This window comes from Schistocerca piceifrons, chromosome X, assembly GCF_021461385.2.
Source record: "Schistocerca piceifrons isolate TAMUIC-IGC-003096 chromosome X, iqSchPice1.1, whole genome shotgun sequence".
Classification (NCBI taxonomy): Eukaryota; Metazoa; Arthropoda; class Insecta; order Orthoptera; family Acrididae; genus Schistocerca; species Schistocerca piceifrons.
Genome location: NC_060149.1, coordinates 7,040,737 through 7,054,591, shown reverse-complemented (window position 1 = coordinate 7,054,591; position 13,855 = coordinate 7,040,737). Strand labels below are relative to the sequence as shown.

At 36.9% G+C, this 13,855-nt stretch overlaps 1 protein-coding gene across 1 annotated transcript in view; it reads right to left on the bottom strand.

The window, feature by feature from the left end:
* The window catches only part of LOC124721291 (arrestin homolog), a 157,232-nt gene that overhangs the window by 65,440 nt on the left and 77,937 nt on the right, over positions 1-13,855 (bottom strand). The gene's annotated exons all lie outside the window — the stretch shown is intronic.

The window sequence follows — 13,855 nt, the reverse complement described above, 5'->3', positions numbered from 1 at the left end:
AAATTCCTCCCCTTCCTCCCTAAAATTTCCATTAATTTAGTAGCGCAAAAGAAATTTTGTATTTATAGGGAACATTAATTAATCTGTCCAATTTGGACTAAAAGCATTGTTCCCTAAATAACTTATACATGGAAGGGCCTAAATTTTAGTGTATACTAGAATTTGGTAAAAGATTTAGCACCTTAAAACAGTTACTTTGTTAAGCTTCATTTTGTTTCATATTCGATGGGCCGACCAGTAGTCAAACCACCTGATGAATGTCATTATGGAATACGAGCAGTCTTAACATACCTAAGTCAGAACAGTTCTAAGCACTCGATAGCTTATGACTCTGAAGTACTAAATTCCTAACAGTTCAGTTTTGCAGGCTGGGAAGGAACCTTTCACAATTTCATGCATAGTTTCGAAATTTATTCATATTTACATGGTGGTGATTTCCAAATGATCATACAAGGTAACCTATTATTGGCATTATTCAAGGCCATATTGTTATTACATAGCAAAACTGCCAATACATTAGGCTATGCTTTTCGGTACATACAGTTACAATATGAAGTATGAAAGAGGTCTGGCCAAACAACTTTACATTAGTAGGTGCACCCTGGCTATACTCTTGCCTAATTTTCCGAGAATGGAGGGTAGTGGGAGAGAGGTATGTGGACGAAAAGGAAGGCTTCAGGCAGTCATCACTAGAATAGCATATCAGGTATGTCAGCCTGGGCTCCCAGCCTTGTCACATGCCCATCAATTTGGTTGCAATAAATAAGGTTTATATTCTGTATTAAGTATACTACACAGTTGATTAAAAATGTTCTGGGACTAAATTGTTACACAATTAACAAGAAATGCTATTAATCAAACAAATATGGAACTACCCTGATGGAAGTTCCCAGTATTAACAGTACTTTTTTATGGCAGCGAGCAACAATATACACATTTCGATTATGTGAGGTCTTCGATAATGCATATTCATCTTTTGTCATCATATGTGATCCAATATAGAGCAATTTTGTGTCATTCTGTTACAAAAACGGATAACAGTCCTATTGACCATCCTGACCCATGTTCCCCTGATTTTCCTACAAAAGACTTCAAGCTTTCAGACTCTTTCCAAAACTCAAGTCAGCCACCAAGGTGAGAATTTTGGGGCTGCTGATTCGATTAAATGGAATGTGAAGGCAATGCTAATTCTGAATAACATTCCAGTCAAATCTTTTGTCAAAGTGTTCAAAACACTCTAGAATCTGTACTGTGAGTGTAGTAGCGTAGTTCACTGAAAACGATTATGACAAGTTAGTTACATGTTCCATAGTTCATGTAAAAGATTCTTTTATCGAAATGATGTGGAACAATCAGTTTACAGGAAATGTATACATTATTAATTTTACCACTAATGAATGTAACATTTTCCAGCCCTGCTCAGGCAACTACACTAAGAAACAAGTCTTTTTGTAAACCACCAATTATTTGATAAAAAAGTTTCTATGAAATGCCAGATGTCCAGAAGAAATGATTGTAGGTAGAATGTAAGACTGTGTTTACTATTTGTTAGGCACTTTATGGTATAGGACCAGTGGTCAGAAATTTGTGTTGTAGCATACTGTACTATTTTCTGAGCAGCTGACAGCTTCAGTAAGACTAATAAATATCCTTTTTCCCCATAAATTTGTAGGCATACATATCACTTCTTCTAAAACTGTGATGAATAGTTTATCACAAATTTCATTAGCAAACATATGTACTGTCATAGGTTGTTAAAATATCTAACTCCTTCAACAGGTATCTACATGCAAAAGTCTTGAGCAATATACCCTGTTCATGTGCTTCATCAATTACTGGTATGAATATTTGTTGTACATAAATGAATATAGCTTGTTTTCTCAAAATTGAGAGAGAGTCCATTGTCAGAAAACCACCTACTAATTCTTTTGGAAGCATGATTAACAGTCTCTTCTAAGTTCATTCAAATGTATAAGGAATGGGAGAGCACTAAATATTGAACCTTCTGGAACTCCCCAGTCACTAAAATATTCTCTCATTCGAACATTGTTTGGATTTCAGAATAAAGTTCAGTAGTCAGATGGACAATTATTTTTATTTCACTTTACTGGTTTTAACTAATTAATTTATCATTTTCAGAAGCCTTCAAAACTTGGGATATTGTAAATCATGTAGACTTTGGCAATAAATTTATGTGGAGCTTCAGAAGTGAATTACAAAAATTATTTAATACCAGTTAAGAAGATGTTAATATCTTCCTCACAGAAGAAAAATAGCATTACATGTCCAAAAATATATTTGACAAGGGTTACAATGTGAACATTGTAGAAGAGTTTGAAATACATCAACATCCCTTACTAAAAACGAGTTGATGAATGAACGGCTTGCATTGAAAAATGCACACTATTTTGACTGTATAACATCTTTTATAAATTAATGAAAACTAGTCCATTATTTATAGACAGGATTGTCAGCAATAACTTACGTGGAACTATGTGCCATATTTTTGAAAAATGTTTTATATGAAACTTCCTTTATATATTTCAGTTATACTTTTTATGTGTTTTCATACATGCTCCTTGCTGCTAGCAAAACTGAATATGTACATAAATGTGCTTCATGTATTGTGAATCATCAATCTGTCAGCCAGTGTTCATAATTATCACATCCAATACGTACATTTTTGGACATGTCATGGCATTATGCTTCTGCGAAGAAGATATTGGCATCTGTTAAACCAACATTAAGTTAACTTTTGTAATACGCTTCTCATACTTCACATATATTTATTCTTCTAGATTAATAATATCCAAATTATGTAGACTTCTAAAGATTATAGAACTATTGAAACCAGTAAAATAAAATAAAAAGAACTGTGCCATCAAAAGCTGAATTTTATTCAGAAATGTGTACTACAGTTACTGAGAAAATAACAGCTATGAATAAAGTCGTTGTTAGAATTATTCAGGACAACTTTTGCATTCTGTCTTTTAAGTACGATTCAAAGCAGTTATGTGTAAAGCCATCACTTCCATAAAATTTAATTTCTTCCAAGAGATTAATATGATCTACACAATCAAGTGCCTTGGAAAGATCATAAAATATACCAACTATATTTGCAGCTTGTAACATTTTGTGAGTGAATGAATAAATAGTACTCCCAGTTGAGGAATCCTCCTTGAATCCAAACTGCAATGTACTAACTAATTTTTTTCTACTTAAATGTTGGATTGCTCTTGAGTTCATTACTTTCTAGAATATTCTGAAAAATTAAAATAATTTATGCGCTGAACAATGTGGCTTCACCACTTTTCTGATATTATATGTTGGAAAAAAGTCATTACAGCGCCTGGAATTTGGGTTAGTCCATTGCGAAGCAGACGTGCCTGGCTTGTATTTCAGTATGAAAGTTACCATCTCCCATCCACATTCTAGTTGAACAGAGTTCATCCAGCACAAGTACATGTGTTTACTGTACCATAAAATTTTGTACCATACATCTCATTCACTGTTCTGTCAAAACACACACTAATTTATGAACATCATATGTCAATGCTGAATAGCCCCATTTAATGTTTTGTTTCATAAATATGATGTCTAATTATGCTTATCACGTTTCATAATCTAATGAACTTACTGAATGAGGAGAAATTTATTACATTGGCAGAAGAATAAGGGGTTGAAAATTAGTCCTAATTAATCTACTATTTCTTTACTTTCAAAAATGTTCAAATATGTGTGAAATCTTATGGGACTTAACTGCTAAGGTCATCAGTCCCTAAGCTTACACACTACTTAACCTAAATTATCCTAAGGAGAAACACACACACACTCATGCCCGAGGGAGGACTCTAACCTCCACCAGGACCAGCCGCACGGTCCATGACTGCAGCGCCTTGGACCGCTCGGCTAATCCCGCGCGACCGTTTCAGTTTCATTATCAATCCGATTTTGTAAGTGTAAACAAGATATAGTTTGAATTAAAAAAAATAGTGTTAATGGTAATTGAGAGACATGTACCAAGTAAATTAATAAGAGATGTTACTGATCCCCCATTGACAGAAAAAAGGACAGAACACTGTTAGAAAAGCAACGAAAACAGCATGCCATATTTAGAAGAACGCAAAACCCCAAAAATTGGCAAAGTTTTACAGAAGCTAGAAATTTGGTGCTAACTTCTACGCGAGATGCTTTTATTGGTTTCCACAACAGAACTCAGTCTCGAAATTGCATAGAAAATCCAAAGAGATTCTGGTCGAATGTAAAGAACACGAACGGAAAGGCACAATCAATAGATTCATTGCACAATAGCAGTGGTGATGTAACTGATGGCAGTGCCAATAAAGTAGAGTTACTTAGCACGGTTTTCGGAAATTTCTTCCCAAATAAGACGAAGTAAATATTGCAGAATTCGAATCAAGAACATCTACGAACATGAGTAACTTACAAGTAGATATCCTTGGTGTAGCAAAGTAGCTTGAATGACTTAATAAAGGCGAGGCCTCTGGTCCAGATTGTATACCTGTCAGGTTGACAAGTCACAAAAATACCCAAGAAAGGAAACAGGAGTAATGTGCTGAATTGAAGACAAATATCGCTAATGTCTATTTGCAGTAGGATTTTGGAACGTATACTGAGGTCGAACATCATAAGTTATCTCGCAGAAAACTGTTTATGGACAAACTGCCACCATGGATTCAGAAAGTATCGTTCTTGTGAAACACAACTATCTCTTTGTTCTCACGAAGTAATGAGGTCTGTTGAAAGGGACTGTCAAATTGATTCCATAACTTTAGCTTTCAGAAGGCTTTTGACACCGTTTTTCACAAGCGGCTTCTGATCAAATTGTGTGCCTGTATGCCTGTGGAGTATCGTCTCAGCTCTGGGACTGGATGACTGACTCCCTGTCAGAAAGATCAGACTTCATATTAATCGCTGGAAACTCATCGAGTGAAACAATAGTATAATTGGCGTTACCCAAAGAAGTGTTACAGGCCCTCTGCTGTTCCCGATCTGCATAAACAATTTAGGAGAGAGTCTGAGTAACCCTCTTAAATTGTTGCAAATGATGCTGTCAGTTAACGTGTTATGAAGTCATCAGATGATGAAAACAAAATTTGAAAACGACTTTACGTTGTGAAAAGTGGCAATTTACTCTAAATGACGAAAAGTGTGAAGCCATCCACATGAGTACTAAAAGAAAGTAGCTAAATTCCGGCTACACGAAAAATTTCACAAATCTAAAAGCTCTAAATTCAGCTAACTACTTAACGATTACAATTACGGTTAACTTAAGTTGGAACGGTCACATAAATAATATTTTGGGTGAAGCCAACAACAGACGGCGATTTATATGCAGAACACTCAAGAAATGCAACTGCTCTATTAAAGAGACTGCCTAAACTAGCCAGTCCGCACTCTTCTGGAGTATTGCTATGTGGTGTGGGATCCGCATCAGATATGGTCGATGGAGCACATCGAAAATTTCAACGAAGAGCAACTCGTTTTGTACTATGGCAAAACAGGGGATAGTCCCACTGAAGTGATACGTGAATTGGGATGGCACTCATTGAAAGAAAGGCCTTTTACGCTGCGGCAGGATCTTTTCATGAAATTTCGGTTCCCAACTTTCTCCTCAGAATGTGAAAATATTTTGTTGGCGCCAATCTACATAGATCGGAATAAGAGAAATCAGAGCTTGCACTGAAAGATTTAAGTGTGCGTTATTCCCAGGCGCTGTTCGAGAGTGGAAAAGTACAGAGACAGTATGAGGGTGGTTCTGTGAATCCTCTTACAGGCACTTAATTGTGAATTTCAGAGTAATCGATTTGGGTTACCGACGACTAGTTTAGAGTGTCTTCATTAACCATAGAACCGTTACCTGAGTGGTTCTGATATAATTAAGGAAATAATGTTTGTTCATTTTGAACTGTTCACAACAGCTCAACTCTGAAAATTATGTGTACTTAAGGGGCTCCGGAACGCCCTATACTTGCAATGTTAAAATAACGCTTATAAATTACATCTTAAAGTTTCCTGAAGGTGTTTTTTTTATACTTATTATAAAGGGCTTATTATGAAATACTACTTCTCTTATACAAGCTACTAAGTGCTTCTCCGAGCGAAATTTATTAATATCAGTATTCTTAAAGTCAAAAGAGTTTCTGACAAATGAGACAACTCCTCCTTTCTCCATATTTTCTCTACAGAAGTAAGAAGCTAACTTGAATCCTGTAGCATTTAACATATTTATACCAGTGGTCACGTGGTGTTCAGAGAGTCACGTATTATCAAGTGGTGTGCTCAGCTCTAATTCTTCAACACAAATAAACAACTCATTAAGTTTACCCCTTAGTCCTCAGATATTCTCATGCAACAAGGATAACGGATTTTGTGCACTGGCTGAATTCCAACTGGATGAACCTAATTTTTCTGTCTATTTTTGAGTATATCTAGTTTCAGTCAGAGGCTGTCTGCATGAATCGTGTACATTAAAATTTGCTTTCTGGTCTCCTGTTTTATCACCATGAATGTCATTTTAAGCCTCTCTGAATATCTTTTGTTTTTGCCCTCCCTACCGTAAAAAAAATTGCTGTTCTGTCACTTGTAACCGACGTTACTTAATCATTTGTGATAGAGCCCCCCCCCCCCCACCCCATAACTTATCTATTAGCCCAGGCAGTTTTCCCTTCCCTTTCCTGTCGAGGAGAAGGTCATGCCTATTATAGTCCCACCTACTGATAGAGTCAACCGGAACCATATCGATATGAGAACCCATTCTTGATCGAAGCCACAGTTCCACCTTTAAATTAACTTTCCTAACAGAAGAGTCTAAATGCGGCCAGTCATGGCACCTCAGAACAGATACAAGCCCAACATCAGTATACTTTGTTGCTGAAGCTATCTTTAGCAGGTCACTCTCAGTTGAATAATTAGGGTTCCTATCTAGGCTGTTGCCTCCTCTACCCACTATTACCATGGTGTCTTTGCGAAGTCTTTGCCAAGTGAACCGATCCTCTATCACCTGATCCGAACTTGCATTAGGTTAAAAAAAAAACTTCTGACCTGGTAATCTGACGCAAGTTCATGCTGGAACATTTGGCCAACATCTCTGCCATGTGAACTACCTGACATCAAAACTTTCATCTTCTTCACAACTTTTTCTGACTTCTTACTTTTCAAACACTTTTTGAAAGTTTGTTGTGTCCTGTCTACTGCTACATTTACTTGTGGCTCATCAGTTTCCAACCGCGACAACAGATCAAACCTGATTTCCATATTCACAAAAACACTGTCTGAGGAAGTCCTATACCCATTTCTTCTATAGTCTAATGTCACCTCCCACCTCTCTTTCCCGATCTCCCCCTTAACCTTGCCAAGTCTTATTTTGCTTGATCTAGTTCTGCCTGAAGGGCAGCAATCTCCTCCTCCTGTTCCACTATCTTGCTATCTCTACAGCAAATCCTACACAACCAATGAGCCTTGTTCATTTTCCAAATTCCCACGCCGCCACAGTCACCCACATGAAAGAAACTCCAACAACCCTCACACAACTCCGTGGAACCAACAATCCGATGGCAAGTCATTCATTTCTCACTCACAGCAGATTAATTTTAGCTTTAGTCTAAGTTAAACAAGAATTTCTTCTTACACTACTCAATTAATATATTACATTTCTTTGAAAGTTCAGACTTAAAGTTCGGATAGTAATTCAAAACTTCCGTAAAAACAAAAATGATTGAATCTATACTAGCCGGCCGAAGTGGCCGAGCGGTTTTAGGCGCTACAGACTGGAGCCGCGCGACCGCTACGGTCGCAGGTTCGAATCCTGCCTCGGGCATGGATGTGTGTGATGTCCTTTGGTTAGTTAGGTTTAAATAGTTCTACGTTCTAGGGGACTGATGACCTCAGAAGTTAAGTCCCATACTGCTCAGAGCCATTTGAACCATACTGTTCACGTGACGAAACCACAGGTAAACAAAGAACACAGCCTACACTATATAAACTTTTCACCTATTTCGGAACTTTTAACTTCAGCTACTTACTGAAGAATCAAGTGGATAGCGTGTAAGAATACACGAACAACATGAACTGTAATTCACTGAAATAATCATGTAACTTACAGTATACGATGTTGTAAATAAATCCTAGTCCAAAATTCACCCCTATGAAATGTTTTCTTTTTCCGGAAAATACACAAAAAATGAGAAACCTTGTATTGATAGCTTACAACCAGTATTAATTAACTTATTTATGAAGTAATATTGCCTTAATTAATTGTAATTACTCAATTAACCACTTATCTTTACGGAAGCTCTGAATGTACACCATTTGTTAACCAAAGATGCTACACTCCATCTATCATTGTTGCTCAGGTAAGAAATTGGGACACCATTCTCTTTGAATCCAATGTTGTTGCCAGCGTAATGAATATCGATCTTTAATTTCCAGATGCGCAGGCTAAGAAAAGGAGTCATTTCGTGATGAAAACAGGAACGAAATCAGACGTGTGAATTCAGAAGGTGTATTCAAGATAACATTTTTACGTAATTATTGCCAATCTAGTGTTTAACTTGACTACCCATTATGAGCCAATGAAGATTTTAGATGACGCATTTGGGTCTCCATGGAGATACTCAATGATGACTGATCATTAGGTTACTAAAACATTCAAGTTACTTATAAACGAATACCATAATAATGCCACAACAGATTTACAAGAATAAATTACAAATCATAAAGCAATTCACTCTTCAAACTTCGGAGAACATTACTTTGGAACCATTAGACTTCTTGAATAAGATGCATAATTGCAAAATTTCAAACTTATTTCAGAATGTGTGTATAGTTTTACGCTTCTTTTGCACTTTGGCAGTGACTGTAGCTGAACTAGAGAGATCATTCAGCATTCTGGTTTGTGTTAAGAACTGTCTGTATCAGCTATGCATTAACAACGTCTCACACATTTGGGGACGTTGGCAATTGTATGTAATGTGGCAAGACAACTAGACTTCGACAATGTGATTGAAACCTTTGCTGGTCAAAAGGCTCGCAAAGCGCCACTGCGAGTCTTACAAGTAAATAGGTTACAACACATCACTTGTTGCACAACTTACTGTCGTCTACATACGAGCGCGCTGCTGTTTGTTTACTGAAAGGTGTGGACACGTCAGGGCACGTGAGTGGCGAACACTCCATACGGCAGCGTTACCGACATCAGACATTCGTCAGAGTACAAATCAGGATAATAATTAGCTCTAGGTTTTAAAGTTAAGTGAAATTAAATTAAACAAATATAAAAAACAAAATTAAATGGAGCGTACATGCATTTTCAAAAATTCAGTATTGAGTAGCATTTGAAGTCGAATATGTAATTTCATCAGCAATGTCCGTTTTCCTATCTTACAGTGTAGGTCTATGTCGAGCATCATCCAGTTTCCTAGCTGTGGTCATCTTGGGTTTCTGAGAACTGTCGTCATCGCTACTTTCCAAATCACTACTGCTATTTTTTCCGTTTCCTATTCCATGAAAGCGTAATAGTGCTGGCGGTTTTTCTCAGTGTATTTAACCTTTGTACATTCATTTATGATTTACCTGAATGGTATGTTAGTTCTTCCAAAACCGCAGTGGGCCAAAGTGAACGTGACGGGGTTTGTTTAAGCAGTTGCCAGCGGGCTTATGCGCATGCTCAGGGCTGGTCTGTGATCATTGTTTCGCTTTACTACATTCCAAATGCTTTAGATTTTAATATAACATTGTGCAACGTGTATCCTAATAACTAGTCCTAGTTTTCGGAAATAGTACAGGGCGTGAAATCAAAAATTTTTCTTGGTAAAGCAATGTTTTGAACTTATACTGGGACCAAGGAAACTGTTCATTGAAATAAAACTGCTGGAAGGACTTCATTGTGAGACGAGCGTGAAACTTAGAGCACGAGCTTAACGATGGCACCTCATGCAAGTGTGCTATGAGCTGTTTTCTTTGTACAGAATTGATATAATTAAATATGATTAAAGCTGCTAATATGTTAAAAATGTCGTTCAAATTTATAGCTCCCAAAGTCTGTTTTAATTCTGAGATAAAATGTGTGTGGTAATAGGAAACGTGATTGCAGGATATGTGATCCGAAAAAATTACATATTGTCGGAAGGAAATTTAATTTTCAGCTCCAGTTGTGTAATTGCGAAGTCTATCTTTCCACACTGTCGTAGAAAAACAATTTTATGAATTTTAAGAGCCATAATTAAATAAACAAATTGCACAGAATATATTGTGTGACTTTTAATGACAAACTAACTTCAGTAGTGTATTGTTTCCAAAACAAAACCATCTAAACTGTGATTGATGAACAACAGCTTTTATATAGAGATAAAAGCATTTGCAGACATTGAACTACGGTTAAGAAATATTTATGTTAACGACCTCAGCGTCATCAGAAAATTAGAAACTTTCTCCTCTGCGTCGGAACGCTTGGCGATATTTTTTTAGGGGGCGTCTGCTTTCTAGATACATTACAATTATATGTGACGCTCTGTATAATTTGCTCGAATGTTTACAGGCTCTGTCATACATGAAACAGAACTTTTAATGGTGTCTCGACGATACACGCGTGTATACTACTGCATGATCTGATGCAGTTAACTACACCAAAAAAACTATTTGTTGGATCGAATTCCGCCAGCATTATGTCGTACAATGTATAGTAGCATAGTATGAGTTGCGTTTGTGAACACATCTTTACCGTTTAATAAGAAATCATCTTTATTCTGTATTTCATCCTAATGTGTATTTTTGTATAGTTTCAGTGTCTCCCCAGTTATGTTATGTTTAAATCACTTAAAATCTTTTCAAAAATAACAATAAAACAGGATTTCTCTATTGGAGATGGGGCCAAATCGCACATCGTGTTCAGGGCACAGTGCTGGCTCTCAGTGGTCCTGTTCAGAGCACAGAATATCGGAGCTTGCACTTTCTCGCAGTCAGTGTTAGTAGCTAACCTGTACGGTGTTGTTTAAAAATTATATAGCCTATGTCTGTCCAAAAGTTTATTAGAGTGTCGTGTAAAAAGTTGAAGTAAATCCGTCAAGTACTCTTCGGGACTTCTGGTAACAACGTTAAACAAGGGCTTGTCTTGGTGTAGGTAAATAGAAAATGAAATGTATTGTGAAAAGCCACACCTACTAAAAGCCTTTAAATGTTTGGATCAAGTTTAACTGAAAAATTTAAACATTCATAGAATTTCGCAAAATACTTCATTAAAAAGAATAATTTTTTTCACAATTGTAAAATATGAATCTTGACTAGATCACAATATTTTCAAAAGGTGGTCGTAAAGTACCTCCTGCCACTTTCACTGTGTGCCTTGGTGCTGCGAAGTCTAAAGTTTGCAACGCCAGATTTCATACTGCCGCAGACTAAGTGTTTTCATACAATATTTGGATACAGTTTGGTATGGGATAGTTCTTAACCGAACGGACAAGCGGAGGTTAGTGATGAAAGGTTATACTAACCTTGCGCGAATGATGTAACTTGTGATGGGCGGAGGGGGTAGTTGCCATCTCATCCTGCAGAGTTTTTTTCGTTTTGCAACTTCCTGAGAGTGAGACAAGACAAGGGTGAAGCTCCACTAAGCTAAAAGGCGAAGGCATCAAGCTGATCAAACAACCCCTGTCACGAGCGTAAAAGAAAACTAAAAATTGCTCTCTAGACATGAAACCTATACAAACAACTTTGTCGGAAACCGCAAAAAAGAAATCGGCTTGTACCGGAAAGAGCAAAGTAAACGCAGTATTCTTCCGCATCAAATAAATCTTTCATACTCCATTACTCCGCACAGAATCCGAGAACAACGAAGAGGAATCACACCATTAAGCCTGTACTTGGTGTTGCTTCAAAATTTGAGGAAAAAATAATTTTAGTCTGTGTATGGGCGTGTAATGAAGTATTTATATAGCCTCATTTTTATTTATTAAAACAAATATGACGTTGCTCGTAAGCAATTGAATCTATCCAGGAAACATTATTTTTAGATAAAATCAGTGCAAACCTACCTCTACATACTTTATAGAAGTGAACTAAACTAGCTTGTGTGACTATCTTCTAATATGCACGGTAATTTTTTTAAGCGTTGTCCAGCTGGTATCATTTCTACCATAACCTGCCATAAAATTATGTACTATCTTGTGACAAAAATACCGTGCTTGAAAGTTAGGCGCTACCATCTGTGCCGTAAAGTTGTGTGAATAGAAACAATGGGATGAATAGGAGCGAAACTCCAATAAAGGTTCTATGTTATCGCTTCCAAAGACAAATGCGAATCTCATTCAAAGATTTTTTGTCTACATCGTAGTGAACGAATATAACCGGGGAATTACGAATTTAGAAGTCATCGACACTATCAGTTGACGTTTTGTTCACTCTACTTTTAAACATCGGGAGTGGTGCTGAATTTGGTTACTTCAGACTTCAATTGTAAGTACCAATCTAACCTATGCTGATTTAAGTATATGAGAATAATTCTGCAGTCCCTCTTCATTAACCAATAGGTCATTTTGAAACTATACTGCAGTGTGGCTTGTGATTCGTCTAACTGAAAATGTAGGGTTGTGTTTTCTGAAGTTATGAGGTTAGTAGAAACAGTAATCGTCAGAGTTTATTCGGAAGAAGACCAATAATCTGACGAAAATGAGGAATCATCTGGCACTGTACTCAACCAGGAGTAATAGTGTGATTCAAGTACATGCAGAAATTAGACATTTATTTAGATTCTATGAGTATAAACAATTGTTATTTACAAGGCAAAAGTTACGTTGATTTTCTGAAAAAGAAGGCGAGGCCAATTAAGCACGTTTGTTTTAAGAGATGAGTCATTTTTTATTCAAGGTGATGCTAGGAACCTCTTCGTTACATTTTGGGGACTACGGTGTAGATTCAAAGATATCATTTTTAAAGACGATGTCGGTGACTTAGTACCTCAGTTTAACTTCACAACAACGGAATTACAAATATAACAATCGTTATTTCAAAGACAGGAGGGAAAACTATAATTATTGCTGTATTTTTACTTTTTGCACTTAATAAAACTTTTTCGATCCACGTAAATTTTGTTTCTTATTTTCGTGGAACAAAAACAGATTTTGAAATGTTCCTATTCTCCCCTGATACCAATAAAAAGAAAAAATAAGATTAACGCTATTGTTCCTATTCACCCCTCTCTGCTTGGTGAGTGGAAACATCAAGTTTTCATTTTTTTTATGTTATGGGAGCATGAGCTAGGTTCGTAATTTAATTCTAAGCTTAAAGTTAGGCACAAGACCTGTAATCTGATAAATTTTTATGATGTATACATTCAGAGTGAGGCGAGGAATGAGAACTGGTATCAAGGCCTTGATTCGAACTTAGGTCCCCTGTTTACTAGGCAGATGAGCTAACGCTACCCCATCCTGAACGCAATGGCTTTCCACGGAGCTCTCCTCCCCCCTCAGACCAAACTCCCGTTCACGCCTCAGCCCACTTGATATTTCCCCTAAACTCGAACTGCAGTGCAGGAGCTCTCCAGCAGTATAGGATAGCATTTCACCACCGAAGAAAACGGGGAATCCCGCCTGAAATCCTGGCATAAGTGTTTTAAGCAAATAAAACTCTATGATTCCAGAGACCTCAAGAAGGCTGAAACAGCCATGCTGTATACATGCAGACTGAAGCGACAAACGAAAATTTGCACCAAGCCCCGAATTCGAACCTGGGCGTGAATGGGAACTATGACTCTTATACATATCATAGATGTCTGAGATTTGAAGAGATCTCTGGAATCATATAGTTTCATTTCAACATGATTTTTATTTTCATAATTACT